The sequence below is a fragment of the Triticum urartu genome, chromosome 4, assembly GCF_003073215.2.
Source record: "Triticum urartu cultivar G1812 chromosome 4, Tu2.1, whole genome shotgun sequence".
NCBI lineage: Eukaryota > Viridiplantae > Streptophyta > Magnoliopsida > Poales > Poaceae > Triticum > Triticum urartu.
Window position 1 is genome coordinate 234,668,459 of NC_053025.1, and position 6,617 is coordinate 234,675,075.

The 6,617-nt window shown below is 46.0% G+C and overlaps 1 pseudogene; it reads left to right on the forward strand.

The window, feature by feature from the left end:
• The first annotated feature begins 2,122 nt into the window (after positions 1–2,122).
• LOC125554705 lies at positions 2,123–6,165 on the forward strand (annotated as a pseudogene).
• Positions 6,166–6,617: the final 452 nt, after the last annotated feature.

Genomic DNA, 6,617 nt, shown 5'->3' on the forward strand with positions numbered 1-6,617 from the left:
TTACCGAGAGGGCCCAAAGATACCTCTCCGACAATCGGAGTGACAAATCCTAATCTTGATCTATGCCAACTCAACAAGTACCATTGGAGACACCTGTAGAGCACCTTTATAGTCACCCAGTTGCGTTGTGACGTTTGGTAGCACACAAAGTGTTCCTCCGATATTCGGGAGTTGCATAATCTCATAGTCATAGGAACATGTATAAGTCATGAATAAAGAAGTAGCAACAAACTAAACGATCATCGTGCTAAGCTAGCGGAATGGGTCAAGTCAATCACATTATTCTCTAATAGTGTGACCCACTTAATGAAATGACAACTCATGTCTATGGCTAGGAAACTTAACCATCTTTGATTCAACGAGCTAGTCAGGTAGAGGCATACTAGTGACACTCTATTTGTCTATGTATTCAGACATGTACTAAGTTTCCGGTTAATACAATTCTAGCATGAATAATAAACATTTATCATGATATAAGGAAATAAATAATAACTTTATTATTGCCTCTAGGGCATATTTCCTTCAATTTGAACAAGCTATGCCATTTTGCAAAAATATTTGGTAGGTTCTTCTCATAAAATCTCAATTTTGGCATTTGAAAAGTGGAAAGATGTTCTTTAAGAAACGAAAATTGTTAGGTATTGCAAGGTGAAACTCTGTATCAAATTCGAACACTTAGTTTACTTTATTTCACTTGTTTTCTTTTGTTTTATATTATTTTTGGAGGCTTATTTAGTATTTATTTTACTCTTCATTCATAGTCTAACACAAGGGTCGCGCTAACTGCCACACGTGTGGCGTGGACGGGAACCCGCCCGCATGCCTCGTGTGGCATGGACGGGAACCGGCCCGCACGACCCCGTCCACGCGCACAAAAGCGCGGCCCGCACGTCCGGTGTGTGGCAACCCCGCCCGCACTGCCTCGTTCGGGCCAGACGACCCGCTGCCCGCACGACCTAGCCGTTCCCGGCCTCCGATCCGTCCCCTCTCTTGTCTGCCGCCCTCGTCCCCCGCTTGTCGAACCCCGACCTCCGTCACCGGCCATCTCTGGTTGCCATGGCAACCAGGGCAGATCCGTAGGGCGCTCCCACCGCAAACCACACCCCCGCCCCCCCCCCCCCCCGCCCCCCCCCCCCACCTCAGCGCTCTAGAGACGGTCATCTAAAACCAGGTGAACATATCCCGATCTCATCCTTCTCATTCTTAAGGCTGAAAATCTCCCGATCTTGTACTGGGTCCATGCTATAGGGGGTAGAACACTGCGTGGTTCAGTGCATATTCGCAAATTGCCAGGCAGAATACAGCAAATCTGCCATGTACTACATTTGAGATTAACTTAAGTTCATGGTTTAGTTGACGCAAAGTAGTTGGGTATGGAATGGATGAGTAGGAATCCCTAAAAAAGGGCAGGAAGGACAATTTTTGGAATGAAGGGGGTGGAAGAAATTAATTGCCACTTGTGTATAACTACAGTTGCCACCTTTCGTTGTCAGTAGCTGCCACCTATTTTGACCTGTTGCTTGCCATCCCTATCTTCTATGTGCAAGCAGCACAAGAATACCATTCTTGTGGATTGTTGATGCCTTCTTGTTCATCCAGTGATTGAGAACACATCGGAAAGAAGCGAGACACGGAAAGAATGAATCACGAAGATGGCGCTGATGCTTGGGGTTCTCAAAGGCCAGAAACGCCCCCTTTGGATGCATCAGAGTACAGTTAGCTCATCTCTGCAGGGCCGTTGCTGCCACTACTAGAACAGTATGCAGGCGTAGGTATGATGCGTGCTAAACAATGAAGAGAACAGTTGCCATCTTCGCGATGATGAAGATGACATTCTACTTATGTCATGCACTGTCATTTTTTTGTAGGTTCTTATGACCAGAACAATCTTAGGGGGGGCCCATGGCAAGTTCAGTCACAAGGCGCTAACGCTGACAAATGTACGGGCAGCCAACTTCAACTAGCTAGTATGGCTAATCAGGGTAATGCAAAACGAAAAAAGAGCACATACTGCTGTGGACATGAAAAATGAACATGAAAAAAAGATGGCAAAAGGACTCACGAGTTATCACGGGTGAAAAATGCAGAGCCTTCATGCAGCACGTGGCATCAGGCAGCACCCATGTACCTGCCATCGACATCATACACAGGTGAGTCCATAAAAATAGTGAAGTTGCGGATGCTCAGTTAGCACAAGGAGCATAGTTGACAACTACAAATTTCCATGACTGGACATCTACAATTGCCATGGATTAAAAACTACACTTGTCGTCCGTGGACAACTGTTGTTGCCATCCCTGCACACCTGCAGTTGCCATCCCTGCACACCTGCAGTTGCCATGGAGGAACAGCTGTAGTTGCCATGTCATGGCAACTGCAATTGCCATGTAGGAACAACTGCAGTTGCCATACCGATGCAACTTCAGTTGCCATGCAAGCAAAACTGCAGTTGCCACATAAGGGGCAACTGCAGTTGCCGTGCTAGCACGAACTGCATTTGCCACGAATTGACCAACCACTACTATGCTTACAGGTTATTACGCTGGCGGTGACCCGACAAACGTCTCCTGGCAAGCTTCACAAATTGCAGGTGGAGCACGTCATTATGGTGTCACAGACCACACAAGATGGTCAAATACAGCACAACAAGGTAAAGGGAAAAATCTGAACCACAAAAAACAGCGCTACATTTTCTATTTGTAGTTATTTGTAGGCAAAACAATGGTTGCCATGTTTGTTGAACAGTAGCTGCCATGACTGGACAGCTACAGCTGCCATAAATGTCCACGCACAGACTCACGGCTTGTTGTCTGAAATGATGTCATGCGAAATCACTCGAAGATGGTGTGATCCGTTGCGATGCACATGTTATCCAACACAAAAATCTTACTCTCGTACCTGTTTTTCCTATTACAGAACCTACAGAACCTACAACTACAATGCACAGCGGCGCGGGAACATCTACTGCGGGGAGCTCTGAGCGCACGGAAGACGCGTTCCACCAGCCAGCAGACAATCATGCCACAAACAATTTCGAGTCAGAGTCGGGAATGGCAATCATTCCAGCAATGCCGGCAAGCACCCCTTTGAACACAAGCACTGGCAACACTCAGGTAGATGGGACTACCGCCGATACTGAAGTGAATGATGAAACTGACGACGACGCACAAGGGGATGAAGATGGTGGGCAATCAGAGATCGTGGTACCTCAGCCACCGTACATTGGGCAGAGATTTGAATCGTTCGAAGCAGCAAAGGAATACTACCAGACATATGCAAAGTTCCATGGATTTGCGGTCAACACCGAGTACCATAGGAAAATTAAGAAAACTAACGAGTACAGCAGAGGTGAGATGAGGTGCCACAAGGCACGGAGGAACAAGAAGGGGAAAGGCGTTGCGCCTGTCGTTCCGGAACGAAAGAGAGGTATCATTCTCAAGACTGAGTGCCCTGTCCGGTGTAAGCTAAACATAGATGGAGCACAGTGGGTGGTCAATGAATATTTTGACGAGCACAACCACCAACTCATAAACAAGTTCGACCTGGTGAAATTTCTGACCGCCCACAGAGGGTTCACCCCCGTCGAAAGGCAATTCGTAAAGCTGCTACATGATTGTAATGTCGGTCCATCAAGAATGGTACAGATACTATCTCTCATCCACAACAAAAAGGGGACTCTGAGTAGCATGCCATACATACCAGCTGACGTCACAAACCTACAGGCCAGGTACCATAGAGAGAGCAAGTTGGCAGACATAGAGGCCACAATTGCCTACTTCGATGAGAAAGCCAAGGAAGATCCAGATTTCTTCTACAGGATAAGGTTGGACAATGAGGACCGTGTCAGGAACATGTATTGGGTGGATGGTGCTGCAAGGAGAGCCTACAAACATTTCCGAGATTGCATTTCATTCGACGCGACGTACCTCACCAATATGTACAAGATGCCATGCGCTCCGTTCATAGGAATAAATAACCACAATCAGTCGTTGCAGTTCGGCTGCGGGCTTGTCCGGAACGAAGACATGGATGGGTACGTTTGGCTGTTCAAGACCTTCTTGGAGTGCATGGATGGACTTGCTCCGATGAACATAATAACGGACCAGGATTTCAGCATGCGTGCAGGCATAGAGCAGGTCTTTCCGTTGGCAGTGCACAGGCACTGCAGGTGGCACATTATAAGGAAGGCTGAGGAGACGCTAGGACCGTTCTTTGCTGACCGTCCAGATCTGCACAAGGAATTCAAGCTGTGCGTGGACCACAGCTTGACGGTGGAGGAGTTTGAAAGGAGCTGGATGGCCATGACTGAAACACATCAAGTCCAAGACAACGAGACTCTTGTAAGCCTGTGAGAGAAGCGAATGTACTGCGTGCCGGCCTACTTCATGCAGTGCTTCTTCCCCTTTTTGCAGACTACGCAGCGCAGCGAGGGGTTCAATGTTGTTTTGAAGCGGTACGTCAGCCCTGGCAACTCATTGCTATAGTTTGCCAAGCAGTACACAGCTTTGCAACAAAAAATTCTGGGATCTGAGCTACAGCAAGAAGCGAACACCGCGCTAAAGCAGCCAAAATTGCTAACGTACTTACCGATGGAGAGGAAAATGAGCAAGATATACACCAACAAGATCTTTAACAAGTAAGTCAGTTGCGTTACAGTCTTATTTGCAGAAAAAGCACCAAGTCAGTATGTGCCTTATAGAGTGCAATGCAGTTGCCGTGATTTTGCGGTTGCCATGTTTAATAAAGTACTGTTTGCCATGCTTACTCAGCTGCAGTTGTCATGTTCAATGGAAATTCTGTTTGCCATGCTTACCCGGATGCAGTTTCCATGTTCAATGAAATGCAGTTGCCATGTTAAATGGACTGTACTTCCATTGGGCATGTTGGTATGCAAATGCCAATATCAACTGAAAAATGTTATGTTGTTGCCATATCTACTGAAATGCAATTGCCATGTTTACTGAAATGCAACTGCCATGTTTGCTAAAATGCAGTTGCCATGTTCACTCAACTGTAGTTGCCATGTTTAGTAAAATGCAGTTGCCATGTTTAATAAGATGCATCTGCCATGTTTGTTGAAATACAGTTGCCATGTTTACTCAACTGTAGATGCCATGTTTAAATAAAAGGGCAGTTACCATGTTTTATGCAATGTGCTTCCATTGGGGAATGCTGTTGTGGAAAAATGACGATGTCACGTTGAAAATGTACTATAGTTGCCATGTCTAGTGTACTGCATTTGCCATGTCTAGTGTACTGCATTTGCCATGTATAGCGTACTACATTTGCCATGTTCAACGTACTATAGTTGCCTTGTTCAATGAATTATGTTTGCCATGTTCAAACAAAGTGTATTTCTATTTCGATGACAACATAAGGGGGTGCAAGAAAAAAGAGTGCACGATAGTTTAACAGAAAACACACAAAATTTGCAGATTCCAGGAAGAAATAAAGCGTGCCAGCATGTTCACGACTTTCCAGGTGGACGAACGTACGTTCAAGGTGTGTTCTATTTTGGGCATGTCAGATTCAGAACCTGAAGACTCGGACAAAGGAAGGAACTACTTCGTCACAGCCTCGATAGGCGAAGGCGAGTTCTACTGCCAATGCTGCAAGTTTGAACGGGACGGCATTGTGTGCTGTCACATACTAAAAGTAATGGACATGAACGCTGTGACACAGATGCCCCGCCATTTCATAAGGCGGCGATGGACTTGGGACGCTGACGACGCGTTGGCGCCGCAGACAACACACGCAGTTCTTGCTGTGCATGACGAGAGACCAGAGTCAACCATGGAAGCCGTGAGGCACGTTGTGCTGACAAAGAACTATGCGGAGCTAATTGATGAAGCGTGCAAGAGTGATGAGACATCGAGAGTCGCAGAAAAACACAGGAAGGCACTGAAAAGAGAGCTTGATGAGATCAAGAAGAGGAAAGCCAAGGAAGCCTTACACCGGTTCCCCCGCACATCAAGCGTGCCTTCATCCATGGGGCCATCGTCTGAAAACTCGGAGATAGGATCTGGAACAGCAAGCACACAGACCCAGGTCAGGAACCCGCCCCGTTCCATCACAAAGGGTCGTCCAAGAGAGATAAGGTACAAGTCGGGATTGGAGATCCAAGCAAAACACAAGAAAATGAAGAAAGGGGCGGGCAATCCATGAGCAAAAATTGGGGCGATGTGGCATGGTCCTTGTGGACATTTTGTTTTGTACCCTAGATGATGAGAATTTTTTTAAAAAAAAAATTGGGAGAATGACTCCTGAGGGGCATCAGAAGTGGAAGGAAATTTCATTGAATGGATAAATGCAGTTGCCATGTTATGGCTACTTAATCTGCCATGTTATGTGTAGTTAATCTGCCATGTTATGTGTAGTTAGTCTGCCATGCTATTTTATACTAAATATGCCATGCTATTTTATATTGAATATGCCATGCTAGTTGTAGTGGATCTGCCATTTTAGTTGTATTGGATCTGCCATCTTAGTTGTGCTGTATCTGCCATGTTAATTATGCTGGAGCTGCCATGTTGTTTGTACTATATCTGCCATGTTAGCTGTACTGAAAATATGCCATGGTATTCCTGATGACTCTGCATGGCATATATTCCCATGAC